General features: G+C 45.9%; 1 protein-coding gene across 1 annotated transcript in view; it reads left to right on the top strand.

The window, feature by feature from the left end:
* The window catches only part of LOC144827862 (IgGFc-binding protein-like), a 128,144-nt gene that overhangs the window by 54,170 nt on the left and 54,511 nt on the right, over window positions 1–19,463 (top strand). The window lies entirely within an intron of this gene.

Here is a 19,463-nt window from a genome sequence, read left to right as displayed (position 1 = left end):
AACATTCAACAAACAGAACCAAATCCTGGTAACTATGGACATCGTCTCACTGTATACCAGCATCCCACAGAGACCAGCTTTGGAGTGCATGAGGAGAATACTCAATAGACGGGAACAACCTATGCCAGTCCCCACGGAGTTTCTGATTGAATTGCTTGAAATTGCAATGACTAGGAATTTTTTCATTTTTCAGAACAACTACTACATACAGAGTAAAGGAGTAGCAATGGGCGCTGCCTTCGCCCCGGACCTAGCTATCCTTTATATGTCAGAATTCGAACAAGACTGCATCCTCTCACCACACAACCCACACAGGGAGATGATCACAACTTGGCATCGTTACATCGACGATGTTCTAATGGTATGGACTGGTGATGAAGACAACCTCCATGCTTTTCTACTCTGGCTGAATAACCAATCCCAAGACATCAAATTCACGATGCATATGGATAAAGAGTCGATTGACTTCCTCGACATCAGCATCAAGGAGAAAGATGGATACTTGTATACCACCCTCTTCCGCAAACCATCAGAGAGAAATTCCCTCCTACGCTATTCTAGCCACCACACGAGGGGATTAAGGGACAACCTACCCTTCGGACAGTTTTTGCGCCTTCGAAGAAATTGCTCTCTCAAAGAAGACTTTTTTAAGGAATCAGATGAACTCATCAATCGTCTGATAGACAGGGGCTATCCTAAACGCCTAGTGAAGCGATCCCGTAAGAGAGCCTGGTTCCAGGACCGATCAACCCTACTTGAACCCAAGAAGCGACCATCGTCATTTGAACGCATGATATGCGTTACCACGTTCTGTACCCAGAGTAACATCATAAGAAAAAGTGTTAACAAACATTGGGGCCTGGTAGCGGACATTCTTGAAGTCCCTGAACCTCCCATGCACGCCTTCAAAAAAGCTAGAAACGTCAGAGACATGGTGGTACGATCATTGCTTGAGACTCCACAGGCACCCACGATCCAGAGCCTATGGAAGTTACCTGAAATTGTTGGACATTTCAAATGCACCTCTTGCAAAGCATGTCCGATGTGCTGGGAGACCAAACAAATACAATATAACAATTTCACTATCAATCTCAAGTCTCTGACCAATTGCAACTCCAGTGGGGTGATCTACGCAATTCTGTGCCCCTGCGACCTCATGTATGTAGGACAAACCATACAAAAAGTCAAGAATCGCATATTTCAGCACTGTAGCAGAATCCGTTGCTCCACGACGGGGGCACCTCTGGTTGAACATTTCCAAGAAAAAAACCACACACCAGAATCTCTACGTTGGCTAGTAATTGAGAAAGTCTCTCTGGGGCCACGGGGGGGTAATTTGACCTCTATCCTCAACACCAGAGAATGTAAGTGGATGCAGAAATTTCAAACCATAAGGAGGGGACTAAATGAACTCGACGCCAATTTCTCCCAGATGGCTGGACTGTGTCCAGAATGAACATTGAATATCAGCATAGAGTTTGATTCCTCCTATACACCCCTTTTCCGTGCAGAAAGCGCCCCTTTGGGCATTATCTGAGTATTGGATTTACATTATATATTGTTTTTTACATGCAATTTGTCACAGTTTAATGTCTACATTTCCAAATGGATCAATGCCTGCTGCCACGACCATCCATACACAAGTGTTTCAAAATTATTTGTGAAATTATGAATGATTTGGTATCACTGCCATTTGTACTTCTGATGTTATTGTGGTTCTAAATTCAATATCGCATTCTAACGTACCACGAAGCTACACTGGGGCTCTTCGAGCCTACTTCTAGCCTGGGCCTCCTTCCATGCGCACACACGTCGTATGGTATCTTTAGACTCCCCCCCTACCGTCTAAACTCGCAACTGAATTCATACTAGACGCTCCCTTAGGTTTGGAGCGCACCCGCCTTTCCGACTCTCTGATTGGCCGGTGAAGTCGAGCCCCCTTTTTCCATTACGGGCATCCAGCGGCTGCACCGCGAGTAATCACACGGATGCAGCTCGTCGCTGGAACGGGAATCTACCTACTGAGGTCCCGCTTGAAGGTAACGCGGTAACCCTCTCTGCTTGGTTTTATACCCATAGCCTAATTCTCTTCGCGGCAAATGCCTAACATTCATGCCCGCGATCCTAAACTCCAATGCGCTACTTTTCTGTCCCCACAGTAAATGAGCACTTGATGTCCCCGGGCGTGAGGAATGATCCCCTAGCGTTTTCCGGTACCATGCTAACGAGTACAGCTGACAAGTAAGTCCCGACCTGAGTGACCGCTCACCCCTTGGCAGTTTTCCATAAACTAGCACCCTGATGTTTAGTGCTAATTTATTTCAGATAAACTTGGGAGCTGTGCCATGGCCCCGCTAAAGACGGTACAGACGCCGACCGTCCTCTGATGTAGGTACCACCACATCCCCAGTTTCACTATTTTTAAACGCACAATCACCTATAGTAACTAAATTAAGTTTTTACCTTGCCCCTTAGGCTCTCCCCCTTTCCTGATGAAGACCCCAACATGAGGCTGAAAGCAACCCTTTAGCGTAACCAGGGGTCGAAACGTAGAACTACGCTTTTCTCTCTTCACACCATAGGATTCAAATATGAGATTGCTTATCGCCCTCTATGTGTGATGAATTTTGGGAACCTTTGCTTACTGATCTGATTGTAAAGGTTTTTCAATTGTAACATGATGCCATAAAAGATGTCACTACACCTTTACCGTGTCCCCCTCACTTCACTCACCCCTTCCCTTCTCACCGAGAGCACTTTTTTGAATTTATGAATGTAATGATTTTACAATTACATGTTTGTTATCTCTTCAAAATGAACTATTGGCTGCAATTTGACTGAAACTTTGCATGAATAAATGCCAATGAACTTAAAATAAATAGTTTAATTTTGTGAAGAATACACTTTAAAGGAAATTACATTGAAGTTGTTGATTGTGTGTCCAACTAAATAACTGGCTTTCTAAATGTTGTTTGAGACTTTCTAACTCGGACCGACCCTATTTTTGTACTGCCAAACTGGCCCTGGGCTGGCCTAGGAGATCCCCGGTCACTGCGGCAATGGCCGAGCTTCATTGGCTCCCTAGGAAACAGCGAGTTGCTTTTAAATCTCTCTGTCTTGTTTTTAAAGCTTTGCATGGAGTCGGGCCCGGCCCCCTGCAATCTATGTTTGACTGGTACATTCCAAACAGAGCCCTACGATCTACAACAGCCTGTCTTGTCAAAGTACCACGATTTAAAAAAGTCAGGACAGGAGGAGGATGTTTCAGGGTTACAGCACCGAAACTCTGGAATAGCTTTCCTCTGGATGTCCGTCAAACAAGTGAACTTCTCCCTTTTAGGAAACGGGTCAAAACTTGGCTGTTTACAAAATGTTAACTGCTGATTATTCAACTGCTGTCTCCCAGTGCATCTTTCTTAGGAGTTATCTCAGCGCCAGGATACCTGTAAGGTGATAGCTGCGCTATATAAATGTTTTAAATAAATAAATAAAATAAGTGCGTACAAAAATCGCGGCAGAGACATCATTTTGAAAAGCGCCGCTCTACCGAGGGGCGACAGCGGCAACCTACACCAGCGAGCCACATCAAGCTTGAGCCGCTGAAGGGGTGGTAAAAAATTAAGCTCATAACACCTGGAGGGGTCCAAGGAAACATAAATCCCCAAGTACTTGAAACCGGTCTCCGTCACGTGAATCGGAAATCTACGCGGCAGTGGAGGGAGATCTCCAGCCAAAACATAGATGCAGGATTTAGCCCAATTGATAATAAGACCCGAGTTCTTACCGAAAGAAGTAAGAACATCGAAAAGCACATTAAGGGACTTTTTAGGGGAGGTGAGATATAGGAGGATGTCGTCCGCGTATAGCGAGACTCGATCCTCAAAATCAGGAGACCATCGGATGCCCCACATAGAAGGTTCCCAACGGAGCCATTCCGCCAAAGGTTCGAGAGCAAGAGCAACAAGCAAAGGGGACAGCGGACAGCCCTGTCGGGTACCCCGTCCAAGCGTAAAAATGCGAGACACTCTTCGATTAACAACTACCTGGGCCAGGGGACTGTCATAAAGAAGTTTCACCCAGGCAATGAAGCCCGGCCAAAACCCGAATTTCGAGAGGGCCGCCCAAAGCTAGGGCCATTCGATAGTGTCGAAGGCCATGGTAGCGTCAAGAGAAGCCAAAATGGCTGGTTCAGTAAGCGTCTCGGCTCTAGCGAGAACCCCGTGGAGTGTGCGCAGATTCAAAGCAGTGTTGCGGCGCTGGATAAAACCGGATTGATCTGGATGGATCAAGTCCCCGATCACAGTTACTAAGCGATTAGCCAATAGTTTAGCCAAAATTTTGGGTTCGGCATTGAGTAAAGAGATGGGTCTGTATGAAGTACAACGATCCCGAGGCTTACCCTCCTTAGGAATGACGACGATGGTAGCGAGTCGTCTGTCCAAGGGGAGGGAGCCAGACTCCAGGGCCTCGAGGAACATGTCTCGTAAATAGGGCGCCATTTTGTCGGGTCGCAGCTTGTACAATTCAATGGGCAAACCATTGGGGCCCATCGCCTTACCCGAACGGAGGGAACGAATAGCCACCGCGATTTCATCTACTGTAAGCGGAGCATCCATGAGGTCTCTGTCAGAGTCAGAGAGGCGAGGCAAAGCAATGTCCCGCAACAGCAAACTGGAGTCTTCCTCATCCATGTCACAAACGGAGGTGTACACTGTCTCAAAGTGATCCGCAAAACACTGAATGATCCCAGCAGGGTCAGTGACACACTCACCATCAAGCCTCTCAATCACGGGGACCACACGATTCACTCTCTCTTTCTTGTCCAACCACGCTGGCAATTTACCCGCTTTATCACCCACATCATACAGTCGTCCCTGCTGCTCCCTATACATCACTTTCGCAGCATCCGTTACAAGAGCCTTGTAGTCGGCTTGTTTCAAAGCAAGGGAGCGCAACTTGGTACTGGATATGCCCATCCGAAGATCGTCTTCCAAAGCGGCTATCTCAGATTCCAAGCGCACAACCTCCACATTTGCAGCCTTCTTAGCAGCAACAATCAAGAATAAGGACTGACCACGTATAAGAGTGTTAAATGCTTCCCATAATGAAACAGCAGAAGAAACAGACCCCACATTGTCGTCAAAATAATGCTCAATAGCTTTCACAAGGTCCGAGCGGGTCTTGGGGTTGTGAAAGTACCACAGGTTAATAGGAGCTACTCTACCCTCATCGCCTGCCCCTACCTCATACCGGAGCCACAAGGGGGAGTGATCGGAAATACCCCTAGGGAGCTGACGAATTTCTCTGATGGAGGAGGACTGGACCACTGGCATTAAGAAATAGTCCAATCTAGAAAGGCTGCCGTGTGCCCCAGAGTGGAAAGTGTACTGCAACTGTGGAGGGTGTAGTAGCCTCCAGGCATCTACAAGCCCGAAGGTCTCTAACAAATAACTCAACCACCTTTGCGCCCTGGGTAGATCCCTGGGAGGATGACGATCAGAGGTGCCAGAAACAACCGAATTTAAATCTCCACCCAAAATCAGAAGCCCCTCGGGAAGGTCCAAAAGGACTCTACATAGATCAGCATAGGTTAAAGCCTGCAGACCCGGGGGGGACATAGACTGAAAGTATGGACAATGTCTTCCCCTCCCACCTGCCAGTGAGCACCGCATAGCGCCCCCTGTCGTCAAGTCTCATCTGGTCAACTGCGAAAGGGAGAGGGGACCGAATGAGAATACCAGCCCCCCTGGACCCAGAAGTAAAACCTGCGTGGGCCACCAACCGATAACCGCGCCTATTTATTGCCTGACAAGCGTTGCCTATTAAATGCATCTCCTGTAGGAGGACAATATCAGGGGAATGACGCCTAAGGATTCGCAAAACAATACTTCGCTTAATTCTGTCCCCTAATCCATTGACATTCCAGGATAACAGTCTCAACTCGCCGCCCCCATCCCTGAAAAGTAGAAAGAGCAGGACCCACATAGAACCCCATGATCAGTACAGATGAGAAAAACAATACGATGCCTCGTGAGTAAACAAAAAACATACACACACACCCCCACCACCATCCAACTTGACCATGTTACTCCCCCCACCCTGCACCCCTGCGTAAGACTAATAAGCCACCCCAACTTGCAGTGTGCCTGTCGCCCCATTACTAAACTAAGCTACGCAAAGAACCCAGGCTGATCTAGGCCTAACAAAAGACCCAAGTCCAGACTCAGCTGAAACAGCAGAAAAGTTCAGACGCCGGGATCCACAGATGAAGTCCTCATTCAGCCCCACCTCCGTCGGGACCTCCTGGGTGCCCAGTATGTTCATCTCTTATAGGCAGGGAGTCGAGCCAGTCACTGACATTTTCAGGGCGATCAAAAATGAATACACGTTCCCGATATTCAATCCGGAGCCTGGTAGGGAACAACAAGGAGTACTTGAGACCCAAGTCTCGCAATCGCTTCTTTAATCCCTGAAATCCAAGTCTTTGTTTTTGGACAAGCGGCGAAAAGTCAGGATAAAAAGAAACGGAGGCATTTTCAAAGTTCACTGGTCCCTTGTCCCATGAGGCCTGTAGAACAGCGTCCCGGTCCCTAAAATGAAACAACCTGGCAATATTGGGCCTCGGGGGGGCACCCTGCTTAGCCTTCCCACCGGGGACACGATGAGCGCGCTCAACCGCAAAGAACTTGCTGAGTCCAGCGGGAGAAAGATAGTTGGCAATCAAGTCCTCCACCAAGAGGTCGACCCCCATAATCTCGCGATTCTCCCGGACACCAATAAGGCGCACATTGTTACGACGGGCCCTGTTTTCGTAGTCATCGAGACGACGAGCCATTAGGTCATGTGAGGAACGCAGATTGCCAATCTCAGCCTGGGCTTCTGTGACACCTGCAGTAAGACTAGAAGTCTTCAAGCCCAATGACTCGACCCTTTCATTGGTCTTCGAAAAATCAGCTCTAATCAGCGTAATGTCGACGGTCACCGTGTCGATCTTGGAGGCTAAGGCCTCCTACTGCTGTCCCATAGAGGCGTGCATATTGGCTATGGCTCCCATGATGTCCTGCAAGGATGGGTCCGAAGACGCTGAAAAGAGGGTCTTAGGGTTATCCGAAGCACGGCCCGCAGCGCCGGGCGACCACTTGACCTGCGAGTAGTGATCCATGATGTTAGTCTGATTTTGGCCACCACGGAGAGGTGCCTTAGTCTTGCTCTTCTCAAGAGGCTGTCCGGTGGCCATTTTGGAAAAGGGACCCCGAAGGGGTCCTTGCGACCTGGTGAAAATGGCCGGGCGCAAAGTGTCCAGACAGTCAACAAGACTAGTTCCGATGATTGTAGGCACAAAAGGGCCGAGTTGTAGGCAGTTAGTCGGGCCAGTACCAACCAGCAAGGAGATAAGAGGCCAGCCGAAGGTGGTGAAAGGCTTCACCCCTGCCAATCAGAGCCGGGAGCAGAAATCGAAACCGAAAGTCAGGAGGGTTCGACCAGAGGGGACCCCTGCAGCCGTTGTTGATCAACTACTCCACGGCCTGCCCAGCCACCGAGCCCCCGGTCCGCCTCGGGGTGGGCCTCAAAAAGTAGAGACGATGCAAAAGTAGACCCCAGGGTCCAAATTGGATTTTTCAAAGTGTTCGACGATCAGCAAGGATGTGCGAACAAAAGCCCGTCCTCGAAACCAGGATATTTGTGAAGGGCGACGTGGGTCCAGGGAGCTCTGTGCTCACGTGACCATCTTGGATGCCCGCGAAGCTCCTCCTCCCCAAAATCGTTTTTTAAATAACATTTTAGAAACAGAGCGCAGGTCCTATGTACAAGCATTACATTTTACAACTAAACCTCACTATTTTACAAAATACATTTCCTCTCTCTTGCAAATATTCCTACCAAGCATTACCAAAAAAATGACACAAATACAAATCCTCTATCTTGCAAATATTGATACCATGCATTTTCAAAAAGCATGACCCAAACCAACAGCAAAGAGGCTCAGTCTGCTTCCTAATCTGAGGTAACACAGGTGACATGATTGTGAAAAGTTTAAATATTTTTATGTAATCATGCACACACTATTTATTCCTTCTCAAAAATGTAAAAGCCATTGATTTGCCCTAAAATCGTTTTTTAAATAACATTTTAGAAACAGAGCACAGGTCCTATGTACAAGCATTCAATTTCACTACTGAAACCCATTGATTTGCCCTAAAATCTTTTTTTAAATAACATTCTAGAAACAGAGCGCAGGTCCTATGTACAAGCATTCAATTTCACTACCAAAACCTCACAATTTCACAAAATACAAATCCTCTATCTTGCAAATATTGATACCATGCATTTTCAAAAAGCATCACACAAACCAACAGCAAAGAAGCTCAACGTGCTTCCTAATCTGAAGTCTCTATCTATATTGAATGAATCATAACTCACCTTTACAAATGCTTTGGGAGATTGAGAACAGTGTCAGATACACACACCAATATTTCTTTAGTAGAGCAAAAGGTATGTACCCCAGGCACTGCAACCATGAATGGCACAGAAATCCTCTAATTCTACACACATATCCCTCATGTTAACCAATTAAAACTCTTCCCTCTCTATTTTCAAACCAACACCCTTCCCCCCCTCAGCCCTTTCTACCTGTTACCATAGCAACTCCCTCCTCACTGAGCTCTCAGGGTTAAAAGTGTATTCTACAATGTTGCAAATGAACTCAGCAAGGATGTTTGACCTCTCAATACACCAGCTTATCAGGTGCAATTTTTCTTTAAATGACTTTTTCTTAACCATTCAAATTACTTCTTTCACAGAACAGAACCATGCACCCTAACTTTCAGTTTTCAACTATCTGAATCCACCAATCATTGCTTGTGATTCAAGAGCACTGAAACTCCACAGTTTTTTTTTGCAAACTCCCACTGTTCCAACTGCCATTTTATTCCTACACTTCATTTGACTGCACCAGAACCTCCTCTCACCATGTATTCTGTTTGGATTATTGGACATAGCTACATCCACTGGGCTCAAAGGTATGCAGCTCTCAGGAATTTTCACAACCTTGATTTACCAAATGTGCACATCAAATGGATTGGCCAAAGAGGATTGAGATGTCATCAATTGATACCATTGGTTAAAACCTTTCACCATCTGCCACACCCTGACCTTATAATTTTGCACTGTGGTGGAAATGACCTACGCACTTTGACTGGGGTAGGTCTGGAAATGGTTTTAAAGGACACCTTTGAGCAACTGATGCCACTTTTTCCACAAACTGCCTTGGTATATTCCAATATATGTCAAAGACAGAAATGGAAGTGGTCCAACCAATTTTGTCCACAATTTGAGAAAGCACGGAAACAAGTGTCATGAATGATGTAATATGTGACATCATCAGCAGTGGATTGCGGGCGCGCCAGATATAGTTACTACAACTAACTATATCGGAGGAATTTCAATGGTTTTGTATGAGTGAAATGTCCAGCTAACAACTATAACATCCCTAAAACCTACAGTTTTTTCAGTGAATTTCAAAGGTTTTTTCAATGCTAATTCCTAACTATAACGTGTGTTAAAACTATGGTTTTTTAAGTGAATTTCAAAGATTTTTAAAATGCTAATTTCTGTATCAATTTTTATATATTTATTTTTCAACAAACTACCTTTGTATATTGTAATACATTGACTGTATCCTATAATATGCAACGGCACAGCTAGTTTTTATGATTTGTATAAAGTTGAATAGTATAGTCTACATCTTCAATCAAAATATAAACAGTCGCGATTTAAAAAAAAGACGTTTTTTTTTGCCCTTTGGGGTCCTGCAGGGACCCCCTGAGAAAGCCTAGGGGGTCAGGGAGTCTCTACCCTGCCCCTCTTCCACGTTCTCCACTATTGTTTTTCACACTCTCGTGTCTCGGGGGTGCGAGCACCGTGCGCACACCACACATTTTTTTAGTTTTTTTAAAAAAAGGTTTTTTTTTCCCTTCGGGGTCCTTCAGGGACCCCCTGGGAAAGCCTAGTCGCTACCCTACCCCCTTTTCTTCTTCTTCAGTTTTATTTTGGCCACTCTTCTGCCTTGCATTGACAAAATGTCAGCCAACACTTCCTGGTTTCCACTGAATCGAATGTTGACAGACGTCTAACAGCAAATCAGAATTCCGCTTGCGCGCACGGGTGCGCGCACGGGTGCACGCACGGTGCACGCTTATAGATATATAATTTTTTTTCCTTTCGATTTTCTCAAGAACTACTTGAGTGATTTACACCATTTAAGCAAAAGCATAATCTGTGAACCACACTCTTCCATTTTGCCAAATTTCTTGTAATTCCGTTCAGCCGTTCAGGCTGTAGCCGTGTCTAATCTGCAACATTCTATTTGGAATAACTTTGGTGCCAGTTGCCGAATCTTCGCGAATATTTCAAAACTGGTGGCCGGCTCCGGTCCGCTACCTATCGTGAAAGTCTCGGGGTGATTTGCAAAGCGGGGGCTGAGAAAAAAGGGGGGTCCCAAAACATGTTTTACCCATGCAATTTCCCATAGGAACCATTAATCGCGGCTACAGCCCAAACTGCTGTACAGAATTACATCAAATTTGGTAAATAGGTAACCTTTGGTTCAGACTCGTGCCTTATGGTTAAATGGTGTAAATCTGTTCAGTAGTTCCTAAGAGAATCAAAAGTAAAATCATAGATATATCTATGGCCGCGGTGGATTCCGCATCCTGAGCGCACCCTGAGTGCATCCTTATGATCGACGAGCTGCATTCTTATTGGTTGTCAACTGTCTGTCAACACTTCAAACCAGGAAGTGTTGGCAGCCATTTTGTGCCTCGGTAGAAGCGACGGTCAAGAAATCAATGGAACAAGTGTTTAAAACGTATAAAGGGGGCAGGTTAGAAATATCTTGACCCTCTAGACCTGCTTAGGGGATTTCACAAAGACCCCGAGGGCCCCAAAATGTTTTCTAAAAAACTGAGAAATGTGCGCAGGGTGCATGGATTTGCCGTAAAAAAAAGGAAAAACAAAGCACAGGCTCCTGTGCTCGTTTAAAAATGAGCTACCGGGGGGCCAAATCCCGGGGTCTAAAATATTACATTTGATGGGGTTCCAGATGGGCCCTGTAGCCCGGGGACCTTCATCCCTCGGTGAAACAAAATAAATGAGTGAGGGGGCTTAAAGGTACTCCCCAGTAAAATACTTGGGTAGGGGGGCTTAAAGGCCCTCTCCAGCCCCGGGGACCGCTACTCTTTGGGGCTTTCAAAAAATGGGTGGGGGGGCTCAAAGGTCCCTCTAAGCCCCGGGCCACACTACCCTCCGGGGCTTTTTAAATTGTGGGAGGGGGGTCGCGTGGCCCCCATTCTGGAGCCGTCGAGGGCCCTGGGGAACACCACTCCCCAGGGCCAGCTCCTGATGTGTCTCGGGATGCCTAACCACGGGACACTGCTGTTTGCTATGGCATGTTGGGAGTCGAGGTTCCCGCTTAGTCATAGCAAAGTTGAGGGTATATTAACAAGGGCAATTTCACTGCCTTTTTAAAAAAAAAAGCCAAAAATGCACTCAAAATTATATCGCCCTGTTTACTAGGCAACGCTAAGGTGCATTAACACATGTTAGTATTCGGTTTGCTAATGGCTCACCTCGCATCTCCAATGAGTTGCAATGTAGGCGTTCCCAGAGGCAAGGTAGGTGTTCCTATGACAATAGAACATGGAAAAGGGAGGCACGACAATAGTGTTGTATTTACAAGGTGGCCCTGGACTTGTGGAGAGATAGAAAAACTCTCGCTAATTGCGGTTTATGCCGGATCCTAACATCTGCTCTGAAGTTAAGTCCACAGTCTTATATTAACATGTTTTTGAACTTGTGAACATGAATTATTGCTGTATTTCTCGTGATATTGGGGTCATATTTACAAGGACTGCATTAAAATTATCATCACTTTAGAGTCAGGAAAGTGCAGCTAAAGCGGCGATAATGGGCTTCATAATAGGCTCTTGAAAATTCCAATAGAAGCCCAGGTTTACAGCAGAACATTTTAACGCTGTCCTTGTAAATATGCCCATTATAGACTCCTAATTTTACCGTAAAAAAAAAAGGCACCTGCTACTAATTTTCATTCTTCCACGTGATCCCATCCCATGGGCGTATATACACTGTTGGGGACCGTGGGTGGAGCCCCAATGTCTCTATGGTCCCAGCCAGCTCCCCGCGTCCTTCTGAAGCCCCCATTACTTTCCCACACGGCGACCTGCTAATACGCAGCTCCCTGTGGGGAAAGGCAATCAGCTTTGCATTTTGGAAGAGAGAGCAGGTTTCCCTGTTCTCTCTTTCAAAATCCAAACCAAGTTTGCTATGACAGGGTGGGAGCTTTGGCTCACACCCTGTCATAGCAAACAGCAGTGTAGAGAAAATCTCCCGTTAAGACAACAAAAGAATTATCAAGCCCATTATCGCCGTTTTAGCGACAGTTTGCTGCCGCTAAAACGGTGATCATTTTAACGTTGTCCTTGTAAATATGCTCCCAAATGTTGGAATGAGGACAATTCCGTCTCCCCTTTAAATAGCCACAAAGTATTTAATGAAGTCCACACTGTGAAATGTGAAGCAGCTGGGATCAATAAAGAATTGCCCATTCTTGAGTACAGAGTAGGCAAATTGTACATGGGGTTTTGAAACGTCAGTGAATATTGCTCACGCCCTCTCTTGAGGTTAATTCGAAGAGTTTTGTACTTCTTTTGTTCATAATGTACACAGTGTTCTGTCGTCTCTGTTTGCTTTCTCCTGTCATGTAGAGGACTTTGGGGAAATATGACAGTTTATGTACAGCCAGCACTTTTGAACCCTATCCCCAAACTGCTTACTGCCTGTTACCATAGTAACAGTTTATGGAACGCTCAATTGAGCACACAGGTCACAAGTTCAGCACACAATGTTGCTAATCCAAACAACAAGTGTGCTTGACTTTTCAACATTTTCCATAGAAATTGTTAGTCGCAGCTACAGCCTCTTATTGAAAAGGTAGAAGAGCTGGTAAAGAGTTAGTCCGGGTATTACACTTCTAGTTATAAACATCATTCTTTTCTTAGTAGAACTTTGAGCCCCGTCAGTTATTCTTTTACAAATTACGGGTTAACATTTTAATGGCTTCCTTGTAAATATGCCCCTAAGCACTGTGTTAATGTCACATTTGAATTGGGCGCAGAAGGGTACAGAGACGTTTTGTAGTCTAGGAGACGGCCAACTTCCTGAGAATAATTTACTAATTTTTCGAGGAGTTCGAGGATTGTCATACTCAGGAACTTTATTTTAATATGCAGGGTGTGCCTCGTTGGTGCTAGGCAGTGCCTTATTTCTTTTGTAATCACACGGGCAGTACTTATGGTGTTATACACTCATAGAACTCTTGTACTTACTCAGGATTTATGTGCCTAAGAGTTACATTATTTTTTGTAGGTGCACTGTAATGTTATATAGCATTGACTTCAAAATCGTCTGTAGCAGATGATTATCACACTAAGGGGGCGATTCCGATCTCGGTCAGAAGGGCATCGAATCGGGTTCGGCATTAGCGGATCGATTCGGAGGCTGAATTTCACGGGTCCGGACGACGAAGTACAATGCAAACAAGCGTGAAATCTCCGTCCGAATCGTTTCCGGGTCCAAACCGCTCCATACGTCTCGGCCGTCGGCTAACCGCAGCGCGCAATGGAGGCAAATTCTGGCCGAGCCAGTACGATGCTTGATTCGGACAGCTGGATCGAGTCGGAGCATCCGGCTTGCAATATCTCCCGGAGTTGGGCTTTGGGGGTCCGCATCGGACCCCCTGTTACCCACAGCCTTACTACTCAGACACAGGGGGAGATCCATGGGTCTCTCCGACACAGGCAGGTACAATGCGGATGGCACCAATGCGTACCCACTGTAGGGGGCGCACTTTTCCGCCACATACCCATTCAGTCAATGGGAGCCCATGTATGCATCGTACGATCGGCTCTTATTGACTTCTATGGGAGACCAACCGAACCAAGTCTGACAGCATACGGCCGCATCGTACTCGTTTGGTCGGACTGCAGGAGTCCGGATCGGTTGGAAAAAACCCTGGATCTGGCTCGGTCGGAGTGCTTTCCAACCAAGATCAGAATCGGCCCCTTAATAATAGTCAAATGTTGTCATAAAAAGAAGACCTATACACTCAGCTATTTTTTTTTTTTAATTATTCTTTATTAAAATAGAAATAATAAATAGAAATGTAACTTTAACAGAACAGTATAATAAACAAAACGTGGGATGGACTCCAGTGGTAGCAGCATACGTAACCTGCAAAACAAGAATGAAACATAAGTATGTGTGCTATGTCAAAGAGGTAAAAAAAGCTAGTTCAAATTAAAGAATCATTATGAAAATGAAAGTAAGGGTAGTGGGTGGAAGTGAGAAGGGGAGGGAGATTTAAAAGTAGAGAGGCAGGACGAGATAGAGCGTTGGCTTATTGCACTCAGTCTTTAGTGTTTACTGTTCGTCACTCGTTTGTCTAGGACGCAGGAATCTGCGAGATAGAGTGTGGTTTAAGAAGTCTTTAAAATTAAATACATGAAGCCAGAGAAATCTGTTGTTTGATAATATAGTCCTACATTATTACTTACTGGAAAATCGCTTGTATGCACCTGTGCACCCAGATTGCTGCACCCCAGTCCCTGCCTCACAATGTGCTCAATTGCAGGTCGTGCACACTGAGGCTTGCTAACCTGCCACCACTGGTGTGTCCCACGACATGTTGGTGCAAGCTCCGAGTCCGGGATACATTTGTATGGAAGAGCAGGTCTCCACAATGGAACGGTGTCTTGATACTGCCATGGAAGGTGCTAGAATGCTCAGGGCACCATTGCAGGAGAGAGTTCCCGCTTAACCCTATCAGCCAATCAATTAATTTCTGTAAAGAGAGAAGTAATTTAATGGTGGAAACATTTGCAGGTAAATGAATGTTTATTTTAAGCTTGATAGAAAATAGGAGTTGAGTGCATACTTCCTTTTTGAAGTACGAGCAATCATTAGTGATAATCGTGGTTCAAAGAGGAGTTGCAGTGCACGAGAAAACACAAGGTTAAATAATATTATGTAATGCTAATGTTTATATACATAGCAATAGAGCGTATGCTAGAAGCTTATTTTTCACTTGCAATGCAGTGGCGGGAGCCTGTGTACATGTACACTCAGTAAGGAAGTAACTAAATTGTCCTAAAAGCTAACGTCACGTGTCTGTAGAGCAGTGCTTGTTGCTGGCTGAGGTCTATAGTGCAGTCCAGGAGGACCTTAAAATTAGATCGATAAGATTGAATGAGGTGAGAGATTACATCATTACGGAAGGCAAGATCGCTTTTTCTCACATGCACACTCAGGGTAGTGCACCCCTCCAGCAGAATCACCCTCAACATGAGTCTGTAGGGCAGCGCTGCTCGTAGGCTTAGGCCTACCTTATGGTACAAATGGTATTTAAAATGAGACAGAGATGTGACTGAATGAGGTCAAAGATCACAAATTAACATAACACTTAGCAATATTGCTTATCCACACATGTGCAGTGTGCCTGATGCATTCCACCCATCTCGAAGGTCCGCGCTGAAGAGGTGTCTGTAGGGAAGTGCCCGCTGGCTCAGATCTACAGTATGGTTCAGCAGGTCTTTAAAATAGTTCAGAGATGAGACAGAATGTGGTGAGAGATCACATCATTATGCAAGACAATATTGTTTGTTCGCACCGCGTTTAATTGGAGGCCTTGTGCACCTAGGCTGCTCTGCTTACTTTTTGCAAACACCGCATTTAACAGAAGTTACAACTTGATTGTGCTTTGTATCTATACTGCAGACAGTGTTACATACAGCCTTGAGTTATTAATCTGCACTGTGAACAGCAGGGTTCATAACTTGAAAAGAGAAAGAGAAATAGTGTGAGATAGAGGAAGAGAGGGATAGAAAGAGTGAAGAGAAGAAGAGAGAAAAAGAAAAAATGAGACTGAGAGAGGAAGAGAGAAGGAAAGACATTGAAAGTGTGAGAGAGAGAAAGGAATAGATGGAGCAGGAGAGCTAGTGTTGATACTGGAGAAAATCTTCGCAGTTCACCTTTTTGCCACCTGTGTGTGTCCAACCGCGTGCCGGGTTATACTGCACCCTCAAGTGTTCTCAAGAGTGGGTTTCCCTAAGGAGGTAGTATGCGAAAGAGGTGCAAACTTTATGTCTAGCTACTTGACTGCAATGTGGAAGGAGTGCGGAGTGAATTACAAATTCACCACACCCTATCAACCACAATGCAATGGTTTAGTTGCAAGATTCAACAAAACCTTAAAGGGTATAATTAAGGGTCTCCCAGAAAATCTTAGGCGCAGATGAGACATCTACTACCCTGCCTTTTATTTGCATTCAGGGAGTTTCCTCAGAAGGGCGTTGGCTACAGCCCATTTGAACTTCTGTTTGGACACCCTGTCAGAGGACCATTGTGTTTGGTGAATGAGGGATGGGAGTTACCTCTAAAACCCCCAAAACAGGACATAGGGGACTATTCACTTAATCTCCGCTCCAGGATGGCTGAGTATTTGAAAAAGGCAACAAAAAACCTTGAGGCTAGCCAGGAATTTCAGAAGGCCTGGCATGACCAAAAGGATATACTGACTGTTTACCAGCCAGGAAAGAAAGTGTGGATGTTGGAGCCTGTGGTCCCAGCAGCTCTCTGAGACAATTGGAGTAGATCCCACACTATTGTTGAACAGAAGGGAGAGGTTACCTACTTGGTGGACCTTGGAACTCCCAGGAGCCCCTCTAGGGTGCTTCATGTCAACAGACTGAAACCATATGTTGACAGGGCAGACATGGGCTTGCTCATGGCTACTGATGAGGAACAGGAGGAGAAGAGTGACCCTCTCCCTGACCTGCTCTCACAGAACCCTGATGATGGGACAGAGATGGAGTAGCCTTGGCAGGTAGTCTCACTGACCAGCAGCAAGCTGTTTGCAGACATGTTCTCAATCAGTTCAGACATATGTTCTCTCTGACTCCAAGTCAGATCACCTGGTGCACTTATGAAGTGGACACTGAGGACAGGCTGCCTGTTAAAAATAAGATTTACAGGCAACCTGACCATGTCATGGACTGTATCAGGACAGAAGTCCAGAAAATGTTGGCCCTTGGGCTAGCGAAGTGGTCTTGGTACCAAAACCTCACACCCAGTGTGGTAAGAGAGAGATGAGTTTTTGTGTTGACCACAGGGGTCTCAATGCAGTGGAGAAGCGTGGCTCAGTGGTTAGAGGTGGCAGACCCGGAAGCTGAGATCGGCTGTGGACCAGGGTTCGATTCCCCGCCTCGGCGGGTCTCGGGCTCAAAAATTCCACGGACTCGACAATTCTCGCTCCGGTGCCTACTCGACTCACGGGGTCACACTCTGCGACTCTGGGCAATAGCTTGCTTAATCTCCACTACGGCCCCTCGCGGCGGGATGCCTGACTTTCACCTTGTGGATACCCTGCCGGGGTATCTCACAGGGGAATACCAGGACGGGTTCCCTAAGCAAGCGCCTTGATGCCTTCGGGTGATATGTGCGCTATATAAGTCGCAATACATTTACATTTACTAGGACTGATGCCCATCCAATCCCAAGAGCAGATGAGCCTATAGGTACGTTGGCATCAGCCACGTTTCTGAGCACGTTTGATCTTACAGCAGGCTACTGGCAGATCAGATTAGCTGATGATGCAAAGCCAAATATAGCATTTTCAACCCCTAGTGGGCACTATCACTTTGTGGTAATGCCCTTTCGTCCGAAGAATGCACCAGTCACTTTTCAAAAGTTGGTGAACAAAGTCCTAACAGGCCTGGAAGACTATAGTGTAGCATATCTTGATGATATTGCTGTCTTTGGCTCCAATTGGGAGGATCACCTGGTCCACCTGAGAAATGTTTTGGAGGCCCTCCAGAAGACAGGCCTAACTATCAAATCTACTAAGTGCCAGATAGGGCAGAGTCGGGTTGTGTACCTGGGCCACCTTGTAGGTGGAGGCCAGGTTCAACCATTGCAGAGCAAAATCCAGATCATCATGGACTGGGTTGCTCCAATTACCCAGACTCAAGTCAGAGCTTTCTTGGGCCTGACTGGGTACTACAGGAGATTTATCAAGGGGTATGGATCAATTGTGACACCCCTGAAGGACTTAACTTCTAAGAAAATGCCAATGAAAGTTCAGTGGACAGGTAGCTTTCAAAAGGCTTTTGATGACCTGAAGCAGGCCAGGTGCACTGCACCAATTCTGCAAAGTCCTAACTACACCAGAGAATTCATTGTCCAAATAGATGCACCCAAGTTGGGGGTAGGGGCTCTGCTATCACAATTGAATGATGAAGGTCAGGACAAACCAGTAGCTTTTATTAGCAGAAGGCTGACCCCTAGAGAGAAACGTTGGTCAGCTATTGAGAGGGAGGCGGTTGCTGTGGTTTGGGCTCTGAAGAAGCTGAGGCCATACTTGTTTGGCACTCACTTCATTGTTCAGACTGACCATAAGCCCCTCTTATGGCTAAAACAGATGAAGGGTGAAAACCCCAAACGTTTAAGGTGGTCCATTTCCCTACAGGGGATGGACTATACAGTGGAACACAGACATGGGAGTAACCATGCCAATGCAGATTGGCTCTCCAGGTATTTCCACTGAGAACATGAAGACTCAACTGGTCAAGGTTAGTTTAATGTCCCTGTGTTTGGGCAGGGGTTGTGTAGGAGAGTAGGATCTGCTTACCATAGTTACCCCTACTTTTTGCCGGTGTTTCACTGTTTCTCGACTTTAGTCTGGCAAGGGCCCTGCTTTCCAGGACCCCAGCCTAGCTGCTTCCTCTCTAAATTTATGGTCTGTACATTAGGTATACCCCAGATTGGTTCCTGGGTTACCCTTTTGAGTCACTAGTATATGGTACCTTAGGTTCTTAGGGCATAGGTATCCCAGAGGCCTACCAGGGGCTGAAGCATGTATTATGCCACCCCTGGGAAGCCTTCCGAACTGGCGCCACAGGTCTGCTACTGCATCCTGAGTAAGGTGGTGCATGCACCCCTTACTGAGATATAGGTTACCAATATCCACCTCATATCACTAACACATATAAACCTATAAGTCACCCTTATGGCAGGCCTTTTCATATAGGTACCCTTATATAGGCCTGGGTAACATGATACACCTTCACCCTCATTATCTCCCTTATACTACACAGTAACAAGCCATTAGGATTGAATCTTTACCTAGTTCTAGTCCTGGGCACAGAGGAGGATTTTTCCCTGAACAATATCGTCCGATAACTTCATCAATATACTCATACAGTATGAATGAATATTCATAAGGGTTCTTGGAAACCTGGCAAAGGCTACAAGACCTGCATATTATCTACATACAAGGTTCATCCCTTGCATCATCATCAAATTTAACAATGACTAATACAAGAAACAAGTGA

This window comes from Lissotriton helveticus, chromosome 4_1 (assembly GCF_964261635.1).
Source record: "Lissotriton helveticus chromosome 4_1, aLisHel1.1, whole genome shotgun sequence".
In the NCBI taxonomy this organism is placed as follows: domain Eukaryota; kingdom Metazoa; phylum Chordata; class Amphibia; order Caudata; family Salamandridae; genus Lissotriton; species Lissotriton helveticus.
Note: the sequence above shows the minus strand (reverse complement) of the source record. Positions and strands in the feature narration are given on the sequence as shown.